The sequence below is a fragment of the Helianthus annuus genome, chromosome 12, assembly GCF_002127325.2.
Source record: "Helianthus annuus cultivar XRQ/B chromosome 12, HanXRQr2.0-SUNRISE, whole genome shotgun sequence".
Lineage (NCBI taxonomy): Eukaryota > Viridiplantae > Streptophyta > Magnoliopsida > Asterales > Asteraceae > Helianthus > Helianthus annuus.
In genome coordinates, this window is record NC_035444.2 from 100,402,067 (window position 1) to 100,424,744 (window position 22,678).

The window sequence follows — 22,678 nt, forward strand, 5'->3', positions numbered from 1 at the left end:
ACAAGGTGTATTTGCTGGATAAAGCTTTATACGGTCTCCACCCGGCCCCGAGAGCCTGGTATGAGACGCTTTCGACCTACTTGCTGGACAACAGGTTCACAAGAGGAACAGTAGATAGCACCTTGTTCACAAAAGAAGTAGCTGGCCACTTGCTGATTGTGCATATCTATGTCGACGATATCATTTTTGGTTCCACCAACGACGAGTTATGCAAAGAGTTTGAAGTTGTGATGAAGAAGAAATTTGAAATGAGTTCGATGGGGGAGATGAAATTCTTCCTCGGGTTACAAGTTGAACAATTACCCGACGGAATTTTCATTCATCAATCGAAGTATGTAAAGGACGTGCTGGATAAGTTTGACATGACAGACTGCAGTCCTACATCAACCCCTCTCGCACAAAATCATGGTATCTGTCTGGATGAACAAGGTGTGAAGATGGATGAAACATTATACAGATCGATCATCGGATCGTTGATGTATCTTACAGCTTCCCGGCCCGACATCATGTATCCGACATGTTTGTGCGCTCTATATCAGTCAAACCTGAAGCAATCACACCTGACGATCGTCAAACGCATTTTACGGTATTTGAAGGGTTGCCCAAGCATCGGCTTGTGGTACCCTCGTTCGGGTGATTTTACATTATCTGGTTTTGCTGATTCAGACTTCGGTAGTTGCAAGCAGAATGCTAAGTCCACCACTGCTGTAACACCCCCAAAATTCCACCTGCGGAAACCCCGCGAGGCATGTTACGCATCAGAGTTCGAGCCACCAATCACATTGAACCAATGATAATTATTTAAATAAGTCATGACATTAGTTACTAAAATAAGATGTCAACATGATATCAATTCTCAAAAGTTGTGTAGCGGAAGCATGTAATCGTTTAGCAATCGTTTCATAATAATGATCAAAATCAATGTATTGTTTATTAGTGAATCCAAGAGTCTCGATCCATGACCACTCCAGCACTCCCAGATAGCAAGTCCATGTTCCAAGGTTAACGACCTACAACCATGCAAACAAGTGTGTCAGACTACGCTGGTGAGTTCAAGGTTTTGTTAACGTGTTTCGTTACCAGATGTATGTTAATGCGATTCAATGTTGCGTTACGATGTTGCTCATGCTAGTTACCCTAGGGAGTACGCCCTTACGTAACCGAGGAGTGTGCCTCTTAGCAACCCACTATGTTGTTCACGCTAGTTACCCTAGGGAAAACGCCCTTACGTAACCGAGGAGTGTGCCTCTTAACAACCATAGTGAAACCCAGATAATTAGTTCACCCCCGTCCTTACGGCCCGGTGTGAGGTTTCCCACCTAATAGCGCTATCAACTAATTACCCCCATTGCCCTCCAGGCAATAACCAAAACCGATTAAGTTGTTTACCCAAAGTTTCCCTTCCAAATGTTTACCAGTTGTCCCAAACCACCGGGACGCATGCTAGAGAAATGCAATGAACTCACCTGGGGTTGCTCGGTATGATACACGAAAAGATTCAGTTAAGCTACAATGTGATCAACCATGTCCTAGCATGGTTATCATACGAGTCTGGTTTGGTTCAAGTAAAGCACGTATGGTTACACAGAGTTAACACATTACAAACACGTATAGATCATGGCAGCACTTTAACAGTCAATTAATTCAACTCGTGCGATTTGAAAGTCTAGGCCCAAAAATAGTCAGCCCAATAATCGTAACAGTCCAATAACATTTCAGCCCGGTTAAATGCACATAAGTGACTTGTGCGATCCGGGTACCTTTGTACGATCCGAATAGTTGTGCGATCGGACTAGCCCAGCCCAAATATACACCCGGCCCAACAGTTAACAAACAACTCAACTTGTGCGATCCAACAGTTCATGTGCGACTGAGGATCTCTTGTTCGGCTGAACTCATTGTGCGATCAGATCAGATATTGTACGATCTGATCTTATGCGACTAAGAGTCTTGTGCGATTGGATTCGTGTGTTCATTCTTGTGCGATCGACCAACTTGTGTGATTGGTTTTAAATTCCGAATTCTATGCAATCAGTTACAATAATTGAATGATTTCCAAATTTACAATAAACAATCAACACAATTAACAGTTTCCATCTAGACCCTAAATCGATCAAACAAGTATATTTCAATCGACTTCTCATGAACTCTAATCAGACCATCCGTGAACAACTTAAACATTCAAACTATCCGATTTATATGAACCTGTAGCCGATCAACGTAACTCGATTTACGAGCACATCATCAAGCTAACAATTCGAATCTTAGAAGCAAAACAGTGGATTAACATCTACATCAAAACCGATTCATATCCTTGATTACTAGCATACATACTAACTTAACAATCACAATATTCAGCCGATTGTTAATATATTCCAGCCGATCATCATGCATTTGGTTTCTTAACATCATATAGTTATCAATCCTATCTAAATACATATGAGTCGAGACTTTCATGAACATCACACCACATAACTTATTTCATTACAATCCACACATACAACCCTAACTCAACATGAAACACATATGAATCATATCACCAATCAATCAACAAATCACAATAGATCCCTAACCGATTAGTAGTTGAAACAAGGAAGGCAATCCGAACCAAAAGATCTTCGAGGAGCTAAGTGTTGTTGCCGTCGGCTATGAAAGGAAAGGGGAAACCGAACTAGGGTTTTTGTGTGTGTTGTGTTGTGTAACAAATAAGGAACTACTCCCTCATGGTGTGTGTTGTATGAGTAAGAGAGGTGGGCTGGCCCTTACTTGGGCTGCCCCTGATCCGAACAACAAATGATACGGCCCCTATTGGGCTTGTGTGCATTGTGCGATCGAGTGAGTTGTGCGGTTTGGGCTCAATTAACACAAACAGTTAATACACAAAGCATACAATCATAACATTCAATTAATCATTCAGATTCATAAAGTCGTGTCATGTTCACAGATATTACACAAAGATAGGTTCGGAATCACGAGTTGTCACAGTATCCCCAACTAAAAAGAAATTTCGTCCCGAAATTTGGTTCGCACTCACTGAGAAAGCTAGGTAAGTTAAAGCTAGGTAAGTTATATCGTTTGCTGGTTTTCCTGGGGTGTCACATCCTCCCCAACTTGAAAGAAATTTCGTCCTGAAATTCACCAGTGATATCAAGGGTTGGTTCAATCCCTTGAACAATTGAGATCATTGAAGTTTTAACATATCCTTCCGTTCCTATGTGAACTTCAGTCCACGTATTGAAGTTTAACAAGCCCTCACGATTGTCATATGACTCATGCTAGCGAACCTTGACTTCTTAGCCCATGCTTTCGATAGATTCCCTGATATATACAACTGATCCGATGGCCTCAAATTCCGGTAAGGGTATCACCAGGGTTTCATCGGGTAACCACTGCCTTAAACCTAGGGCATACATACCATTACGATAGTTATCCCGTTTCATCAATTAGCCTAAGTTTGTGAGCCAAGTCACCGTTTGTTCCAGTAATCCGAATGTCTCACGCGTCGTAAAGTAAGCTTGCCATGTTTTCTATAGCATACCGCACCCCCCCCCCCAGGGTGATGCTTTCGATTATGACACGTTTGCCTACAACAAACTCCCAGTGTTCCCTAAGCTAATCAGTTTTCCTAGCGCTCATGCGCTGCCGTTAAACACTTTCCGATCTAAGCAATGTTCGAGAGTTTTGAGCTCAAGTCCTGGACCTGCGATTACGTTGTCAACTACATTAGTTCAACAAGGAGATTAGAGTTACTGTCCAGGTTATGCCTCAGCATGGGCTGTATGCATACTATCATGGTGCAGCTGCATTAGAGCTTCTCCCCAAGATAAGTGTCCTTCCTAAACGTTTACTAAAGTCAGTTATGCACATACTTACAACATGCCTTCGTGTGCTCAGATGGTTCGTCACTTTGCTCGATTGTCCTACAGTAATAAGCAATGTTCATGTCAAGACGTGAGTAAAAGGTGTGCGCCATGCCCGCCTTAAATTAGGTATAGTCCAATAGGTAATAGGAGGTGGCACCTCATGCCTATAATCCGTCTCTTCCAGAGAAATTTTCACAAGCTGAGAAGACTCATCAGTTCCCTTGACTGCAAGGAGGTGTGCTGGTCACATTCAGCGATCAACGATTGTTACTGTTTATGTTTCCATTTCGAGTTGTAAATAGACTAGTGGCAGCATTCATAGCAGTCTGCTCCCATCTTCCACATAGGTGTTGCCAGTTTCTTATACTTCGCCTTGACTTTTCCCAAAGTCAAAAGTCATACCCATACATTGTTAGACGGGTTTTCATGCCCAATTATCAGTACAAGATTTACATGTCCAAACATCTTTCTTTAAAATCCAGTTGAATAGAATTTTCGAAGCCGGTGTGTTTTGCTAACCACAACTTCCCTACCGTTGCTGTGAAATGAGATTTATAGTCGTTCTATGAGTTAATGAATATCGTTCGTTTCACCAAGGTTGCTCTTCCATGCCCCGCATGGACTCGATCTTGAAAATTCTCTCTCGTTAGTTCCCTAGTTTGTACAGAACGAGTTGGGTCAGGTGGGTTAGAGTCGATGGCGAGCTGCAAAGTCCATACACGTTCCGGTTCAAAACCAGAGTACACGGAAGTTCCATCCAACGATGCCATTTACTGATTTAGCTCTTTCGAAACCAGAGTACACGGAAGGCCCTTGTGATCGGTCTAAGTAACGCATTTGGTACCGTCCAAGTAATGCCCCCGTGTAACTCCAAAGACCACGGTTTCCACCACCAGTTGTGTGTCATGCAGTTCTTCTTTGTAATTTCAGTACGTAAGTCGTTACTCTCTCGTGTTGCGTCGACGTGTAACTGGGACTCTGATTCAAAACATAATGATATACCACTGTATTACCCATGCCCTTGGGTAAAAATGAGGCTCAGTACCTTACTGAATTAGGATTCGAAAGCTGAAGAGACGTCCTCATGTTCTGTCTTTCGCGAACACGGCACCCCGCTGTGCTAAAGGGATCTAAGCTATGCGACCTTCGAAATTCCTGTGATAAATCAAGCGGAACCAAGAAATCGTTGTATCCTCGAAGGACTTTAGTGTCGATCAGTTTCCAAAGAAAACGGGTCTTAGCGAGATTCACGTGCATTCCCACTTTGTTGATTACATTACCCAAAAGGTACCTCTCGAATTCAGAAGCTACATTTATCAAGACTTCGCGTGATGTGGCTCCTCCATCAGGACCTCCCAAATAGGATAAAAAGTTGTCCATGTTGTTGCTTTCCCCCTGAAAAGGGTTCAAAATGTCACCCAATAGCACGGTCGGTTCACATGATCTATGAGGCTGCTGGTGTGATGGTCGCTCTAAAGGTCATGGAGTACAAAGTTGTATGGCCGAATTGCGTCTGGTAAGCTTCTTTAAGAACTTTCTTCCCTTGGATTTCCATCTGATAATAATGCGCTCGTAATTTAATCCTCGAATGAAAGCTCGTCTCTTGTAACTAGTCGATCGGTTTTCGATACATGGCCGCGGCAAACGGTCCTCAACTGTCGTCTTGATGAGTGCTCGATAATTGGTACGTACACACAAGAAGGCTTATCTTCACGGATATAACCGGGGCTTCCCAAAGTGAGAATCAGGTCCGACAAAACTCCTGTTCAATAGTTCTCGCAGTAGATTTTACAGTTCTTGCAACCCTCCTGGTGTAAGATGGTAAGAGTATGAGTATTCAGAGCTCCCTCTAATCGTGAGATCACTAAGTTTCTGACTAATAGTTGCGGTAGTAGGCCTGAAAGTTCCTCGAATTGTACGTTGAGATGAGTCACTACAATTGGTGGATCCCAGATCCCATCTTACTAGGTCTGATCATTAGAAGTAGTTGCTACTACAGCGGGGCCATCCTTCCATAGACGCTTTCGAGGCTTCCATGATGCTAATCTTTTCACCAATCTGGTACTTTAGAGCATACAGTGACGCTAAATTTCTTCTCACGGGGTACGTCCGGGCGATATGTCCTAATAACCCACCAACACTAACTATTGCGCCGTATCTGCCAAGGATAGTAGAAGTAAGACCGGTGTTAGATGCCTATCCCCCGTAAGGTCGAGGTTGCATCCCAACTAACATATGCGGTTTCAGTTGACTTGCCATCAGCCGGTCCCATAACAGGTTTGGTTTCAAGGAGCATCAGGGTTAAACGGAATCGAGCCGAAGCGATTTGCTATCCATCCAAACTACCACTGCCGGTGTTATTGTTACAATCACACGGATTTCTACCATACTGTCATTGCTCCCTTGGTTGTTGTCGTATTGAATTATCAACTGCCATTACATGCCGTAGGCACCTTCATTTCCATACTGTAAGCAACTATTACAAGTACCTTGATGTCACGATAGTTGTTGCTTCTAATGTTGTTGCTCGAAACAGGACTCTACGATCCTTCACCAACGATGTCCATCTCTTCATATTTCGTGCTAAGTTCCAGGGTGCTACTCGTTGTGTTGGAAGTTACACAGTCCACATCCTGGTCGATTGTCATCGTTTACGTTTCGATTGATTCATAAAAGTCGGCTCCCATAAGTTGCTGACTAGAATTAAGGACTCGTTTGGAGTCAAATCGTTGATGTTCATTGTCAATAATTGGAGTCATTCAAATGCTGAAGTCGGTAGTGTACTAAATTGACCCTTATGCCCATCGTTCTTACAAGTTGACTGGGTAAAACACGGTATGTTTCCAGAGTGTTGTAGGTGTGACCGCCCTTCAGGGTCTGAGATGTGAGTATATTGTGTTCCAACAACAAAGAGGAGTGAGGGGGAAAGAAAAGGGGTATAAACCAATCATGGACGCTGCAACATCCACTCAGGGACGTTCGTACAAGCACCTAGCATTCTACTTAGTTCGCTAGGCGTTCAAAGGGACGTTCAAGTAATACCCGATAACATTGAGATTCAAAAGGATTCAGAGAGAGGTGAGAAAGTCACATTCGAGTAGGGGACGATCACTGTTATGACTCCTATTAGTTTGTTACGTTTCACACTGATCAATTAACAGAGCGGAACCCCTCCTTCACTTGTTAAGCCTCACTGGGACTCGCATGCACCCCACACTATTATTATGTGTGCACCCACAATAATATTGTGATTTGCATGCTCATCTCAGCTCCTCCTAACTCATGTCGAATGGTTCCCCCAACTCGAATAGCAAACAAAGTGCATCACATAACATAAGTCACGAATGTTTAGGGAATTACCACCCTATCAGTCATATAACACGTGCAAGGGATACGTACGTTCATACTATCGTGTTTAACGTGCACCAGCATGCAATATCATATGTAAGTGTCCACTAGTTACGTAGTACAATGAGTATACGAAAGACGAACCTTGCAATCTGGAGCTAAGTGTCATGATCGATTTTCGAAGGTGTTCGGTTATAGTCTGGTTTTACAAAAACGTTTTAAAACCTAGTTCACTATAACCTGGCTCTGATACCAACTGTAACACCCCCAAAATTCCACCTGCGGAAACCCCGCGAGGCGTGTTACGCATCAGAGTTCGAGCCACCAATCACATTGAACCAATGATAATTATTTAAATAAGTCATGACATTAATTACTAAAATAAGATGTCAACATGATATCAATTCTCAAAAGTTGTGTAGCGGAAGCATGTAATCGTTTAGCAATCGTTTCATAATAATGATCAAAATCAATGTATTGTTTATAAGTGAATCCAAGAGTCTCGATCCATGACCACTCCAGCACTCCCAGATAGCAAGTCCATGTTCCAAGGTTAACGACCTACAACCATGCAAACAAGTGTGTCAGACTACGCTGGTGAGTTCAAGGTTTTGTTAACGTGTTTCGTTACCAGATGTATGTTAATGCGATTCAATGTTGCGTTACGATGTTGCTCATGCTAGTTACCCTAGGGAGTACGCCCTTACGTAACCGAGGAGTGTGCCTCTTAGCAACCCACTATGTTGTTCACGCTAGTTACCCTAGGGAAAACGCCCTTACGTAACCGAGGAGTGTGCCTCTTAACAACCATAGTGAAACCCAGATAATTAGTTCACCCCCGTCCTTACGGCCCGGTGTGAGGTTTCCCACCTAATAGCGCTATCAACTAATTACCCCCATTGCCCTCCAGGCAATAACCAAAACCGATTAAGTTGTTTACCCAAAGTTTCCCTTCCAAATGTTTACCAGTTGTCCCAAACCACCGGGACGCATGCTAGAGAAATTCACTGAACTCACCTGGGGTTGCTCGGTATGATACACGAAAAGATTCAGTTAAGCTACAATGTGATCAACCACGTCCTAGCATGGTTATCATACGAGTCAGGTTTGGTTCAAGTAAAGCACGTATGGTTACACAGAGCTAACACATTACAAACACGTATAGATCATGGCAGCACTTTAACAGTCAATTAATTCAACTCGTGCGATTTGAAAGTCTAGGCCCAAAAATAGTCGGCCCAATAATCATAACAGTCCAATAACATTTCAGCCCGGTTAAATGCACATAAGTGACTTGTGCGATCCGGGTACCTTTGTACGATCTGAATAGTTGTGCGATCGGACTAGCCCAGCCCAAATATACACCCGACCCAACAGTTAACAAACAACTCAACTTGTGCGATCCAACAGTTCATGTGCGACTGAGGATCTCTTGTGCGGCTGAACTCATTGTGCGATCAGATCAGATATTGAACGATCTGATCTTATGCGACTAAGAGTCTTGTGCGATTGGATTCGTGTGTTCATTCTTGTGCGATCGACCAACTTGTGTGATTGGTTTTAAATTCCGAATTCTATGCAATCAGTTACAATAATTGAATGATTTCCAAATTTACAATAAACAATCAACACAATTAACAGTTTCCATCTAGACCCTAAATCGATCAAACAAGTATATTTCAATCGACTTCTCATGAACTCTAATCAGACCATCCGTGAACAACTTAAACATTCAAACTATCCGATTTATATGAACCTGTAGCCGATCAACGTAACTCGATTTACTAGCACATCATCAAGCTAACAATTCGAATCTTAGAAGCAAAAGAGTGGATTAACATCTACATCAAAACCGATTCATATCCTTGATTACTAGCATACATACTAACTTAACAATCACAATATTCAGCCGATTGTTAATATATTCCAGCCGATCATCATGCATTTGGTTTCTTAACATCATATAGTTATCAATCCTATCTAAATACATATAAGTCGAGACTTTCATGAACATCACACCACATAACTTATTTCATTACAATCCACACATACAACCCTAACTCAACATGAAACACATATGAATCATATCACCAATCAATCAAGAAATCACAATAGATCACTAACCGATTAGTAGTTGAAACAAGGAAGGCAATCCGAACCAAAAGATCTTCGAGGAGCTAAGTGTTGTTGCCGTCGGCTATGAAAGGAGAGGGGAAACCGAACTAGGGTTTTTGTGTGTGTTGTGTTGTGTAACAAATAAGGAACTACTCCCTCATGGTGTGTGTTGTACGAGTAAGAGAGGTGGGCCGGCCCTTACTTGGGCTGCCCCTGATCCGAACAACAAATGATACGGCCCCTATTGGGCTTGTGTGCATTGTGCAATCGAGTGAGTTGTGCGGTTTGGGCTCAATTAACACAAACAGTTAATACACAAAGCATACAATCATAACATTCAATTAATCATTCAGATTCATAAAGTCGTGTCATGTTCACATATATTACACAAAGATAGGTTCGGAATCACGAGTTGTCACAACTGATAGGTGCCAGTTCTTCGGAACTCGGCTTGTTACTTGGCAGTGCAAGAAGCAAACTGCAGTCGCGCTCTCAACTTGTAAGGCTGAGTACGTCTCAGCCTCTAGCTGTTGTTCTCAGATTCTCTGGATTCAACAGCAGATGCGCGATTTCGGTCTGCAATTCTTGGATACACCGATATTTGTGGACAATGAAGCGGCCATCAATGTTACGAAAAATCCGGTTCACCACTAAAAAACAAAACACATAGAAATCCGTCACCATTTTATTCGAGATTGTTATGAAAAGAAATTAATACGGATTGAACATGTGAGCACCGATGATCAGAAAGCTGATTTTTACACGAAACCGTTTGATAAAAAGAGATTTTATTATCTTTTAAGGTTAAATGGGTTAAAAATCTGCAATCTGGGAGGGTTATCGAGTGTTAAGCCGAGCTGGGCGGCGATCTGACTTGAACCGTATCGAGTTGTCAACTTTTGTTTGTACAGTTGTATTTCCTGCTTTTCGTTAAAAACAAAAACACAAAAATATGTTTTAGTTTTAGGGGGAGATATTCGCAGAAAAATACAAAAACATGATAAAATCATAAAAATCCAAAAACATTAAAAAATGCAAAAAGAGCTGTGTAGTATAGGGGAAATGATAGTACATCAGCTAGACAGGCACAGTACGCTAAAGATATGTAATGAAAAATGCAATTAAGCAGTCTCGCTAAAGATGTGCCGGTAGGTTCTTACAAAATTAGTAGATCGGTTTGGGATATAAACTAAATTTAACTTGCGTTTTCGTGGGGAACACCTCCAGGATATATAGGTAACCCCTGAAATCCTGTTTGAAAGGTCCCGTATTCTGAGATACTAGGTCTTTATACTCGGTGATATCTGGGGTATTATCCCGGGACTTCTGCTGTATGGAAATACTGACCTAGTCCCCGGATAATACTTTTTGCAAAAAGCTTTGAAACATAAGCTTCACCCTCAGCATGCTGATGAAACAATAAAATTGATAGTCGCTGCTGTTGAAATGCAAAAGATCCTCTAAAGGGGACCCACCGAAAAGTCGAGCCGTCATCTCTCTGCTGAACGGAAGTTCTGACCTGAGCTCTCACGGTTTCGCATTTACCCCTAACAGATATCAGTTGTGGTATATTCACCTGTAAGACTGAATACTGGGATCCGGATACGGGAGTATATACTGAGGTGGGAACACACGTTGAGGTTTAAGTCTCTAAAACACTATATAACGTATCCCGAACAGTTTGAAAATTCTGTGAGAATTTAAAGTGGATCAATATACCGACAATCAACGCGAATTGTTTAATTGTTTAAAACGAAATAAGCTTAACGGTGCTTGTGTTTTGTCGGCAGCTGATATGATCCCCTAACACGCTCGAAAAAATATTGTGTGTATATATTTCAGTTTGTACAGCTTTAAACCCAAAAAGATTTTATTTTCTCATTTTATTTTCGTCAACTGATATTGGGGATTGAAAGTTCAAAGCCCCTATGCAGTTCATGTCGGTGTCTGATGAGGGTTGGTTAAGCTGTGATTGCAAACAAAGATCTGGTATGATGTTTTACAGATAAAATGTGCAAATGGTTTAAATGTTGAAAAGTTCATTAAGTTGAACTGTTTTTGAAACAAAACGACAAAGTACTTCATAAATCTGATCATCCAGGGCCATTAACTTGGACTTGGAAGATCAATCAGTTGTTCCAAGGTCATTAACTTGGACTTGGTCAACTGGGTGCCAGCATGTGAAATCGAACAAGTTGAAAAATGATTAAAAATTGAATTTTTTGAAAAGTTAAGAGTGGATCGCTTTTATGACACATCTATGGACCGCTTTTGTGCAAAGTAACAGTGTGAACCGCTCATAGGGCATGACGAATAAGCAGTTCAGACACTCATATATAAGGGACGTGGTCCGCTTATTCTGTCATTACCCTAAACCGCTTATACGACAATTGTCTCTGGGGCGATTCCACCTGTTTTATCGTGTTCATCAAGATTTCGTGCTATTTTGACCTTATTTTCACTTGTTCGTGTTAGATTATTACCTTTTACATCATGGGCAAGGTAAGCCATCTTTTAATTTCAGTTCTAAATGTGATAAATCATGACAGTCGGCTTGTTTGTGTGAACGATTCATGTTTTAAGCCTGTTTGTGTGAAATGATTGTTGATTCAGTGTCGTATGATGATATTAGATGTAGTATTACATACTAATTGATGAAATTTGATCATTTGATAAGGGTTGTCGGCACTGAATGTGTTTAGATTTAGATCTAGGGTGTTTTAGGATATTTTAACAAAATTAAAAGACACTCTTAGGTTCGGAATTTTGTGTAGAATATGTTCGTAGCATCAATTTTAGGATTTAGAAATGTTTTACATATTTTGAGTATAGGGTCGCTTTTACGGTAAGTTTGTTCTGAACCGCTCTTAAAACATACTTTGAATCGCTCATGTGTCCTATTTTGAATCGTTCATGTGTCCTATCTTGAATCGCTCATAAGTCACACTCTAGGACCGCTTTTGTGTATTTGGTTGAACCGCTCTTTTGTACATTCCAGGACCGCTTTTAAGACATATTAGGTTCGTATCGCTTATGTGACCAGGGGCGGATCGCTTTTTGTGTAAATATTATATAGGATCGCTTTTTAGTCAAAAGATATGGATCGTCTTTAGGGTTGTACAGTTTATGAACCGCTTTTATGGGTGAAATGAGTTTGGATCGCTTATCTGGGATCGCTTTTTGGTCAGTTTCAAAAGTTCAAAATTTTCTAAGTATTGATTTCTGTTGTTGTTATGCAGGCTTCTACGAATGTGTTGTTCGATCTAGTCCACAACAGTTGTGTGGATTTAGATGTGGAGAAATATCCGCTGTTATCTGAATTCAGCAGTATTCTGAGTTATATGGATCGTATACCAGTAAAGAAAGCGATGACGGAACAGAGGCCATTGTATCGATCACATATCAGCAGATTCTGGAAAAGTGCAAAGTATGACGAGGAAAACAAGGTGATTTCAGCAGAAGTGGAAGTGAATGGAAAGATAGAGATTATACTAGTGACCGAAGCGTTGGTTCGAGAAGTTATCAATTTCCCTGATGAGGCCAACTACCCAACTAGATTTCCTGAACGAATGGTGAAGGGTTGCATGCTACGTTTGGGATACAGAAGCACGTTGAATACTGGAAACTACTTAAAGTCAAAATTTCATAAATCATTCAAGTTCTTGATTCATTGTATTTTGATTTCCCTGAGTCACACAAAGGGTAGTTATGACCAGATGAGGGATTATCAAATGAATATGTTAATTGCTTTAGTGTTGAACAAGAAATACAACTTCTCGCACATCATTTTTCATTATATGGTGGAGAATCTAGCGTCAGATGTTAGAGTTTGGAGATATCCACGTTCTGTTCAAATGATGATTGATCGTGCTTATCCTGGTATTGACAGAGACATTAAGGATGATCTTCTTGTTCAAGCACATATGTCTAATATCTCGTTGAAGAACTTGGTCAAGTACCATCCTCATCATCCAGAGCCGGAGTTGGTGATTGAAAACTTCGGATTACTTAAAGATGCAAGTTATGTGGATCCTGATCCAGAAAGTCATCAAAACTGGAGAAATGAAGAAGAAATGAAAGAAGCATTGTATGCTGTGGAGTTGAAGATAATTCAGGGTTTCAAACCAACAAAGAATGAGTGGTATGTGAAGGAGTCTGGGCGCAGACGTAGACTTGTAACTCCTGTAGCTGAAGGTGAAGGTTCTTCTTCAAAACCAAAGAAGAAACAAAAGAAGAAGGTTGAAACTGTGTTAGTAGATGAGTCTGAAGAAGAAGTTCCTGAGGTGAACGTTGAAAAGGAACAAGAGGCGGCTAGTGTAGCACATATTGAAATTCATACAGATTTATTTACTGATAGTGTTGACATTTCACAGGAGAAAGAGAAAGTGGTAGATGATGTTGAAGGCGACGATGTTGATAAAGACACTACTAGTTCTTCTAGTGGGTCTGTTTTTGAAGTAGTTGATGCAAGAGAACGTGAAAAGCAAATGAGAGAGGAGGTAGAAAAGGAGAAGTTACTCAGAAAGAGGAAGAGAGAAGAGAAAGAAGATGCACCTTATGAACCTTCTCCAGAACATGTTTCTGCATCTCAATCTACTCCTAAGAGTAAAAAGAAAGCTGGAGGTAGAAAGAAGGCTACTCCAAAGATTAAAGTGTCAAAGCGCCCTCAAAAGATCATGCAAACACAATCTACACCTCCACGTCAACAAACACCTCCACATCAACCAACCCCTCCACAATCCCCAATACATCAATCTCCTCCTAGACAACCAACACCACAACACTCACCAAAACAACCTACCCCTCCATCACATTTAACACCACCCAGACAACCTACTCCACAACGACAACCATCTCCTCTGTTTCCACCATCACCACCTCCACATCAACAATATTATTCTTCTCAAGATCTTTTTGGCACACCTCCAATTGCTCAAGCACAACTTGGTTCTTCAAGTAGAGGCCTTGCGATACCGCATGATAATCTGCTAGATGTTGATTTTGATTTTGCAAACAATTCTCAAGTCTTGAAGTTGGAAAAGAGAATTGATGAGGTGATAGCAGAAAACAAAAAGTTGGCGGATGAATGCAAAAGAATTGCTGAAAGAGAAAAGTCTCTTGCTGGTAAGGTGCAGAGATTAGAAGGTGAAAACAAAGTGTTGGAACTGAAGATTGAAGTTGATCAGACGGAAATTGATGTTTTGAAAGTTCGAGTGTCTGAGTTAGAAGAGGAGAAGAGTCGTCGAGAAAGTGAAAACGAGTACTATAAGTTGAAGAATAAAGAGCTTATGGCTGCTAAAGCGTTGCATGAACACAAGTTCTACATGCTGAATAGAGTTGTGGAAAGCATGTTAGAAACAACAGTGGATCAGAAGTATGAAGAGTTGAAGTTAGAGGATCTTCGTGTTGAACGTAAAGCAGAAGTAGAAAGGAAAATGAAAGATAAAGGTAAAGTTGTTGAAGGAAGTTCTGTAATGACTATTGTGCCTTCAATGGTGATAGATAATCCAGTGCCTATATCCTCTGTTCCGGGTATAGTCGAAGAAGAAATTCAATCGCCAAAGTTAATTGGTGGCGAAGAAGAAGAGGATGATGAGGAAGAGTTTGTTTATTCTGCAAGCAGTCACAGTTCGAAAGGTGATGATGATGATGACGCTGCAGGAGGTTCTGGTGTGAGAGTTACTGAAGCTTCAAAAGAAAAAGTCGTTGAAGATCTGCAAACGATACAGTTAATGAAGAAAGTGGGGAAGCTGAGAGAAAGGGGGAGTCAGGTAAGAATCAGATTGTCGAACATCATGAACCGTTGTTCTTATGTCTAGATGTGTATAGGGAGATGTTAAACGATGTAAATCCCGAGAATCCAATTGATCTTGAAGCTGATCTGGAATCTTTTGATATCAATAAACATAAAGATTACAAGTATAACTATGTTGAGGATGCAGATCAGTACGATAGGGTTGAAGTAGAGGATTGTTCTGATAATGAGGATGTCCCTGAAGATACATCAAAACTTCCGACGTTAATGGAGTTTTTCGCAGCAGAAAACAGAGAAGAGTTGCGTCAGAAAGTGACTGAAGCGGTGAATGAAAATGTGTTCGAGTGCTTGAGAAAAGAAGCTGAACAAGAAAGTCAATCAAATGTTGAGAAAGAAGATCATTCAAAATGGTTTAAAGACAATCATGAGAGAAAGTTCAAGAGGCCTTTGAAGTTTTTCCAACGTGATAGATCTATTTCTCTTGGTGATATCATCAGTTGGGGTTTTCTTCCTCAAGTCAACGCCTATGCAGTTAGAAGAGAATATGGTGTCCAATACTTTAAACGTTTATATGACATTATGTCATTACCATGGTGGGATGTCGATGAGTTATCTCAGGTGAGAACGTTGGAGTATCAGGTGAGATAGAATGACAAAGCAATGTGGGGATATATCAAGTACGAGACTCTAAGAGGTTATCTGAAATGGAAACCTCATCGTCCAAGACGGGTTGAAAGAGTAGATCCTGAAACTGGTGTAAGGGAAATTATTCTGAATGTAAAGCCTCCAAGAACCATGACAACGATTCCTATGCCAGAAATGGAACAAGATTTTTACAAAGGGTTCATTGATTGGGTGTATAGCTGTCTTACAACTGAAGCTATCATTACATACAGAGCTGGTAGTGAGCTGAGATATATTCGTGTCTATGATCCAATGTGGCTGGTGAATTGTTCGGCAAAAGACATCGAATGCTTGTTTATTCACAAGATTCGTTATAAAGCAGAAGATAAAGATCAAGCTCAACAGTTCCAACGCGTTGTATCACTGTGCTTTCAAAAAGGAATCAATTCCGAAAGCAAGTGGAAATCGTCTTGGTGGGCATTGGATGAAAAGATGAAGAAGAAAGCTAAACGTGAACGTGAAAATCGTAGGATGGAAGAGAAAAGAGGAAAGTTTTTGAAGAAACAACAGGAAGAAGAGAAGGCAGAGAAGCGAAAGCGTGAAAAGATCAGAGTTGCATTAAGCAGGAAGCCTAAAGGGCGTGAAGAACATTACAAAGCTGCTATCTGAAGACCAATTTTCAAGACAAAGACTGCGGCTTCATCCAAGGGGGAGTTTGTTGGTGCATAATGTCTAAAGCCTGCGTCTTTGTGAAGTTAGATTAACGTATATGGTCTAGATAGGTTATTTTGTAATAGCTCAGGGGTTAAAAGTGTAACTATATGAATGTTATGTTGCTGGACCGCTTTTGTGACATTTGTTCACAAAAGCGACCCAAGCTGGATCGCTCATGTAGACATGTCACATGAGCGGTTCCAGAAATCTATAAATACCCCTGTGCTCCTTTCATTTGTAACGTTGTCTTGTGCTGTACGTCGAACTGCTGACCGTTTGGCAATCGTTATCAAGTGAAGTAAAAGTGATTAAAGTGTAGATCTCTCTGTTTTCTACTCCTTTCTATCAGTTTTATCATCGTATCATGCTAAAAATGTGTTTCCGCCACATTTTCAGTAAGCACTAGTTCTGATTGACTCATTAGTGTGGTCAAAACTGATCCTACACCATGATTACAAATGATCTTGTCGGTGTAGATTCGGGCTAATCGTTCTACCTTGTAGTCTTCCCGTATTGGCAAAAAGTGGGCGGATTTGGTCAAACGGTCGACAACAACCCAAATGCTGTCGTGACCTGATGACGTGTGTGAAAGCTTGGTTATAAAGTCCATAGCTATACTCTCCCACTTCCACATGGGGATCGGTGCTTGTTCGAGTAAACCAGAGGGCCTTTGATGTTCAGCCTTGACCCTTGCATAAGTTAGGCATTTTCTGACGTAGAGGACAATATCCCTTTTCATACCCGACCACCAGTACTTGTAACGAAGGTCTTGGTACATCTTATCAGCACCGGGGTGAATAGAATATCGAGATTTGTGGGCTTCGTCCATCAAAATCTGTCGCAAATCGGTCCACTTAGGGATCCAAATTCGGTCCAGAAAATGGAGGATTCCATTTGATTTGCTCACAAGCTGGGCTCCATCGTGATAGATTCTTTCCTTCTTCAGAGTGCGTTCATTGAAACAGGCATGCTGGGCTTCGCGGATGAGGGTTTTGAGATCGTGTTGGGCTTAAGTATTGCGAATGCTGAGCAAATAACTCCGTCTGCTGAGAGCGTCGGCTACGACATTCGCTTTGCCTGGGTGATAACGATTCTCACGGTCGTAATTGTTGAGTAGTTCTACATGTAACACCCCAGTGTTTCGGAAGGTCAAAGTCAAAGTCAAGATTGAAGTCAAAGGAGAAAGGATCACTAATTGCAATCTGTCTCTACTTGCTTAATCCCTGTTTTGACTTCTTTGACTGTAGTTAGTCTATTTTATGTTTTACGTTAGTTGTATTATGTGGAGTGATTATTAATAATCGAAGTAATCTAATGTTTTATCGCTACAAATCGCCTTACGATTGTGAATAATAGGAAGTAACAATGCGATAAAGTCTATTAAACGCTAATCAATCTAATCTAATCAACATCGCGCTCGCAACTCGAACTACGCAATTTGGTAATAATATTACGTGTGTGTGTGCCTTATGTGTTACTTGTGCATGTTTATTTATGTAATATGTGGTGACCAATTCGAATGGCAATCGAATTCAATCGCAATCTAATGGCGATCGCAAACCGAATACGATATAAGGATGATTGTATGTTGATATAGTATGATAACTAGTGAAGAAGTGATAGCGCGAGATATGAGTGGTTGGGATTAAAAAGTAATTTGAATAAGAAACTCTATCGCATTCTCATCGCTCTCAATCGAAATCGAAATATCAAAAATCGTCCCACCGAACACTCGAATCAGGCAACTGATCGAGCCGATTGACCAGCCGGCCGATCGGACTGACGTCCGATCGGACAGGCTGTCCGATCGAGCTGCCTGACCGATCGGCCAGACATTTTCCCCTTTTGGAACTCTATAAATACCCCTGTCATTGTCATCATTTCCACTTTTGGAAATCCTCTGACCGACCAGCTCGTGTTCTTCACCTTTTCTCATATTTCTCTCAATTCCAGTAAGATCTCGTCCTAAATCTTGTACTTTCTTGATCTACACGCACTCCTACACATTTCTATCTTTTAAATCTTAACTTTTAACCGTGAAATCATCAAGATTCAAGTGTTCTAGGATGATGTCATCATGGTGTTCTTGAAGAACTTCATGTTTTGGCCTCAATCCACCAAGAATAACTTGGATCTAACCGATTTCCACATAAACAAACAAAGATCTTTCACAAATCTAAACATACTCACGGTGAAAGGGATTGAAAGATGGGTTTCCAACTTTCTTTTAACTCTCTTACACTCAATGCCTTCAAAACCGATAGAAACAGAGCTTGTGCCGACTTACTAAACATCCCGGTGATTGTGCGGCCAGGATCCGGATTCTATCCACGAGGTTCACCTATCTCGGGTTAAGCGTGAAACACCATCCCGAACCGTTCACTGACCGGATTTGGGTGATTCCTGTCCGATCAGGAGGACCAAGTAATGACGAGGTTCCCGTGGCTTGACTCGTGTCAAAATACCTCGATAAAATGACAAACAATCAGAACTACCACGTGCAAGACGAACAGGCCGACCAGGACAAGGTAAGAAAAAAAAAAGCCGAACGGCTAGCACCTGGGTCCTACACTTGACCAACTTATTTTAAGTTTGAGTATTGAACAAACAGCTATTCGATCGGACCATCAACCGATCAGATTACTCTTCGGATCATGAGATACTTTACTTTAACACTTAACAATTTTCAACATGTTCAATGCACTAGGAGTGCCACCCGATCGAACTACAGTCCGATCTAGTGACACCCTATTGAGAGCTTGTTTTGCTGAGGTACCTAGCCGATCGGGTTACCGGCCGATCGAACAATCGTCCGATCAACCGACCTGAATGGTAAAGATACTTCAATATTTTCATATACTACAATGAAAACATCAAAAGTCAAACCATCATACACAAGCACATCCTACTCAAAGGAAGGAACAATCCACTCATACAACCATCCGATCGGACTACCGTCCGAACGGACAACTGTCCGAACGGGCTGTCAACCGCACGGTCAGCCGTCCAATCCGACTACCGTCCGATCGACCAGCTGTCCGATCCATCAACACTTGTCTCCGTTTTACGCGTTACTTATCGTTATGTAACACCCCGTGTTTTCGAATGTCAAGTCAAAGTCAAAGTCCAAGTCAACTTTGACTTCTTTGACTATAATTAGTCTATTTTATGTTTTATTTGTATTATGTGGAGTAAGTGTTGTAATCAAGAAAGAATCGAAGTAATCGAATGTTTAACCAACGCGAACCGATTTACGACTGTGAATAGTAGGAAGTAGCAATGCGATAAAGTTAACTAATCAATTATCAAACCGATCTAACCATCATCGAACTCGAATCTCGAATTACGCGAACTTTGGTTGTTGTTATACGTGTGTGTGTGCCTTATGTGTTACCTGTGCGTGTTTACTTTATGTTTTGTGTGGTGATCAATCGAATCAATCGAAACCCGAATCGAAACTCGAAACTCAAATCGAATGCAATCGAAATTGAATTGTGTCGAATGGTAACGTAAGGATAGGGTGAAATATTGATGATTGTATGTTAGATATAGTGATTGGGACTTAAAGTAATTTGAATAGGAAACTCCATCGTATTCGTATCGTCATCCATCGAAGTCGAAATATCGAAAATCGTCGCACCGAACACTCGAACCAGGCTGTTGATCGATCAGGCTGTCAGCCAATCGAACAGCCCAGCCGATCGGACAGACTGTCCGATCGAGCAGGCTGTCCGATCGGGATGCCTGGCCGATCGGCCAGCCCTTTCTTCTTTTGGAGCCTATAAATTGGGTTGTCATTGTCACTCTTTCCACGTTTGGAAACTCTCTGACCGTCCTGCTCGTGCTCCTCACCTTTTCTCAGATTTCTTCCAATTCCGGTAAGTTTTCATCCTAAATCTTGTACTTTCTTGATCAAAACATGCTCCTACACCTTTCTATCTTTCAAATCTTGATTTCTAACCGTGAAATCATCAAGATCTAAGCATTCTAGGATGATGTCATCATGGTGTTCTTCAAGAACATCATGTTTTGGCCTTAAATCACCATGAATCGCTCGGATCTAACCGATTTCCACATAAACAAGTCAAGATCTATCAGAGATCTAAACATTTACATGATGTAAAGGATTGAAAGGAGGATTTCCAACTTTCTTTCAACACTTTTACACTCAATGCATTCAAACCGGTAGTAACGGAGCTTGAGTCAACTCACCAAACATTCTAGTGGATCAGTGGTTCAAGATTCGGATTCTATCTACGAAGTTCACCGACTTCGGGTTAAACGTTAAACTGCCGTCCCGAACCGTTCACCGGCCGGACTTGGGTGATTCCTGTCCGAGCAGGAGAAACAAGTAAGGACGAAGGTTCCCTGGTTCAGCTCGTTGTCAAACTACCTCAATATAACGTCAAATCAACAGAACAACCAAGTGTTAGATGAACAGGCCGACCAGGTCAGGATGCTGACCGAACGGTTAGGCTGTTCGAACGAACAGCCCAATCGATCGGACATGTCAGCCGATCGACCAGGCCAGCCGATCGGCTAGCATAGGGCCCCACATTTTGACAATTCTATGAAGTATAGTATTGAACGAGGTGATGCTCGATCGAACGAGCTGTTTGGTAACATTACTCATCGGATCAAGAGATACTATGCTTCAACCCTTAATCGATTTTCAATTCGTTCGACGTATTGGAATGCCACCCGATCGAGCATGCTGTTCGATCGAGTGACATCCTGCTGAGGACTACTACTGAAGTTCCTAACCGATCGGTTAAGCCGACCGATCGAACAGACCGATTCGATCGATAGGCCTGAAAGGTAAGAACACTCCAGTGTTCTCAAATACTACAACGAAAACTTCAAAAGGTCAAATCATCATACACAGACACATCCTACTCAAAGGAAGAAATAATCCACTCGAACAGTCCAGCCGATCGAGCCTACCGGCCGATCGAACAGACTGTCCGAATGGATTGCCTAACCGTACGAACAACCTGTCCGATCAAACCTGCTGTTCGATCGACCAGGCTGTTCGACCCCTTATTACGTGTTCCATTTTACGCGATGCTTATCGTTATGCTATTGAACTATTCATGCTAACCCTACTCTCAAGCGCTTCCTTCAATCCATCAACTAATCGCGGTGAGTATACTCGATCCCTTTTTGGCTTATAGCACTTTTGGGTGTTACATACGTTACTTATCAAAATCACAATCGAACACACTACTCAATTATTTGAACGCTAACCGTTATGCATGTATTACGTGACTAAATGAATGCTTGTTGATTGTTTTTACACGTGGAATGTTGTCTACCTGCCTTAACGACGTAGTACCATAGTTTGGACTCAGCACCCGTTCACACGGGGGTTGTTAAGGACAATTACTTGCATGGATTACGGTGGTAAACGTGTATTGCGAACTGTCTCGGACAGTCAACCCGCAGTCATTGGTATCAATAGGTCCATGTCGATAATTAACATGCTTCGTGTTCCTCTGTATACGTGCTGGTTATGCGTAAACTATTTCGAACTCTATATGCTATTATCAAACTTGTATGCTCACCTTTACATTATATGTATTGACTTTATTTTAATGTATGTGACAGGTGTTTAAGATGTTTGCTTGCTAGGAAAGCGAGGCTAAAATAAAGCTCTAGAGGCCCCCAACAAATAGTTGTCTGTCAGGAACGAGCAACTAGAGCATAGTTGTCTGTAGATCTTGTCAGGCTGGGTCTTTAGGAGCATTTGAACAATATTTATTTGTTTTATTTAAAATCTGAGTTGTCGGAACAGAATACTTGACTGGTTGTTATCAGTAATAATTGATTGTATTATTTGGGATACGGTATGGGACGTATCATTTAACTATAGTTGTTGTGGAAACTTCTGGACAATCTGTTTCGCTCAGTGCCATGCCCCGATGATTCCGCCATTGGTTGGGGTGTGATAGATTGGTATCATAGCCATAACTATAGGGAATTAGGCAAGACACGACCTAGTCCGGGTCACTGTCTTAGAGATCTAGACTATAGTTAGGAACCAACAGACCAAGTTTATGTGCTATATTCTAATATTCTTCGCTATCACCGCACTCGAATTTTCAAACAGAGTCAAGCGATTTAGTCGAGATTAGGTGTGAAAGCCGCAAACTCTCGACTAAATTGTTCGATCAATGCTGATTTCATCAATTTATCAATGCTTTTCTCATTATTTTCGATAACGAACGAGGAGAATTATACCAAATCAGGAGTGAAATCC